Source organism: Meriones unguiculatus, chromosome 4 (genome assembly GCF_030254825.1).
Source record: "Meriones unguiculatus strain TT.TT164.6M chromosome 4, Bangor_MerUng_6.1, whole genome shotgun sequence".
NCBI classification, from domain to species: Eukaryota; Metazoa; Chordata; class Mammalia; order Rodentia; family Muridae; genus Meriones; species Meriones unguiculatus.
The window spans coordinates 124,634,071-124,637,372 of record NC_083352.1 but is presented as its reverse complement, the minus strand read 5'-3'; positions in this window follow the sequence as shown (position 1 = coordinate 124,637,372).

Here is a 3,302-nt window from a genome sequence, read left to right as displayed (position 1 = left end):
ACCACTGCTACCCCAGGACACCAGTGGGCACCAGAAACTATCAGACAATGCCAGAGACAACTAGATGGCTAAAGGCCAGCATAAAGGCACAATCAACAAAAGCCAAAGCAATATGGCATCTCTAGAACCCGGTTATCCCAAGGCAAGCAACCTTGGATATTCTAACACAACTGAAATACAAGAAAATGGCCTTAAACCAATCGTTATGAAGATAATAATGAAGGAAACAAATAAAATCCACAAAAACATACTGGAAGATACAGTCAAACAGATTGAGGCCATTAGAGAGGACTGTAGAGAGGAAATGAATAAATTATACAAAGAAATGCAAGCAAACACAAACAAACAGGTGAAGAAAAAATTTTTTAAATGGTTCAAGATCTGAAGATTGGAATGGAAAATATAAAAAAGCACAAACTGAGAAAATCCTGGAAAGAGAGAACTTGAAGAAAACAGGAACTACAGAGGTTAGCATAACCAACAAAATACAAGAGACCCAGGAAAGAATCTAGGTGTAGAAGATACAATAGAAGAAATTGGTGTATCTGTCAAGGAAAATGTTAAATCTAAAAAATTCCTGACACAAAACATCCAAGAAATCAAGAGCACCATAAAAACATGAAACCTAAGATTAATGAGAATAGAGGAAAGAGAACATTCCTGGCTCCAAGGCCCAGAAAATATTTTCAACAAGATTGTAGAAGAAAATTTTCCCAACCTAAAGAAAAATATGCCTATAAGCATACAAGAGGCCTACAGAACACCAAATAATTAGACCAGAAAAGAAAATACTCCTGCCTCATAATGATCAAAACACTAAATGTACAAAACAAATCAAAAATATTAAAAGCTGCAAGGGAAAAAGGCCAAGTAACATGTAATGGCAAACCTATCAGAATCACACCTGACTTTTCAGCAGAGACCATAAAAGCCAGAAGGGCCTGGGCAGGCATCTTGCAAACCCTAAAAAACCACAGATGCCAGGCCAAACTAGTATACCCAGTAAAACTTTAAATGACCATAGATGGAGAAAACAAGATATTCCACAACAGAACCAAATTTAAACAATATCTAAGTACAAACCCAATTCTATAGAAGATACTAAAAGGAAAACTCCCATCCAAAGAGGTTAACTACACACAAAATAAATAAATAAAACCCCTACAGGATAAAAATAACTTCACTACAGCAAAACCAAAACTATACAAGCACACACAATACCACAACCAACATCAAAATACAATAAATTAAAAGTCACTGGTCATTACTCTCTCTGAACATCAATGAACTCAACTCTCCAATAAAAAGACACAGACTAACAGAATGGATGGGTAAATAGGACCCAACATCCTGCTGCATACAAGAAACACACCTCAGCTATAGACAGGCATTATGTGAGAATAAAGGGCTGGAAGAAGGTTTTCCAACCAAACAGACCCAAAAGCAGGCTGCAGTAGCCATTCTAATATCTAATAAGACAAACTTTCACCCAAAATTAACCAAAAGAGATGAGGGTGGACGCTTCATACTCATCTTAATTCTGATGACATCTCACTTCTAAACATCTATGCCCCAAATACCAGGGTACCCACATTTGTAAAAGAAACATTAATAAAGCTTAAACCACACATCAATCCCCACACATTAATAGTGGGAGACTTCAACACCCCACTCTCACCAAAGGACAGGTCAACAAAACAAAAACCAAACCAAGAAATAATGACACTAACAGATGTCATGAATCAAATGGACCTAAAAGACATATACAGAACTTTTCATCTTAACACAAAAGAATATACCTTCTTCTCAGCACATCACAGAACCTTTTCCAAAATTAACCATAGAGTAGGTCACAAAACAAGCCTGAAAAGATACAAGAAAATTGAAATAATACCTTGTATCCTCTCAGACCACCATAGACTAAAGCTGGACCACAACAACAACAGAAATAACAAAAAGCCTACACACACATAGAAACTGAACAACTCTCTACTCAGTGACAACAGAATCAGAGAAGAAATCAAGAAAGAAATTAAGGACTTTCTAAAATTCAATTAAAATGAACAACTTACCCAAACTTATGGGACACAATGACAGAAGTGGTAAGAAGAAAGGTCATAGTATTAAGTGCCTTCATAAAGAGATTAGAGACATCTCATACAAGCAACTTAATGGCACACCTGAAAACCCTAGGAAAAAAGAAGCAGACACATTCAAGAGGAGTATACAGCTGGAAATAATCAAACTCAGAGCTAAAATCAATAAATTAGATACAAATAAAACAACTCAAAGGATCAATGAAACCAAGAACTGGTTCTTTGAGTACATCAACAAGATAGACAAACCCTTAGTCAAACTAACTAAAAGGCAGAGAGACAGTATCCAAATCAACAAAATAAGAAATAAAAAGGGAGATAAACAACAGACACTGAGGACATCCAACGAATCATTAGGTCTTACTTCGAAACCTATACACCACAAAACTTGAAAGTCTAAATGAAATGTGAAATTTTCTTGATAGATTCCACTTACCAAAGTTGAATCGTGATCAGGAAAACAAAATAAATACTCCTATATCCCCAAAGGAAATAGAAGCAGTCATCAAAAGTCTCCCAACAAAAAAGAGCCCAGGGCCAAATGCTTTCAGTATAGAATTCTACCAGACCTTCAAAGATGAGCTATTACCAATACTCTTCAAACTAGTCCACAAAATAGAAACAGAAGGAACATTACCAAACTCATTCTGTGAAGCCACTGTCACCTTCATATCTAAACCACATAAAGACCCAACAAAGAAAGAGAATTTCAGTCCAATTTCTCTTGTGAACATTGATGCAAAAATACTCAATATAATACCTGCAAACTGAATCCAAGAATACATCAAAGATATTATTCACATGATCATGTAGGCCTCATCTGAAAACCAGATACACTAAATCTAATAGAATAAAAAGTGAGGAAGAACCTTGAACTCATTGGCATAGGAGTCCTGAACAGAACACCAACAGCTCAGTCTCTAACATCAACAATTAATAAACAGGACCTCATGAAACTGAAAAGCTTCTGTAAAGCAAAGGACATTGTCAACAGAACAAAACAACAGCCTACACACTGGGAAAAGATCTCTACCAACCCTACATCTGACAGAGGCCTAATATCCAACATATATAAAGAACTCCAGAAATTAAACTCCAACAAACCAAATAATTCAGTTAAAGAATGAGGTACAGAACTAAACAGAGAATGCTCAACAGAGGAATATCAAATGGCAGGAAAACATTTAAAGAAATGTTCAACGTCTT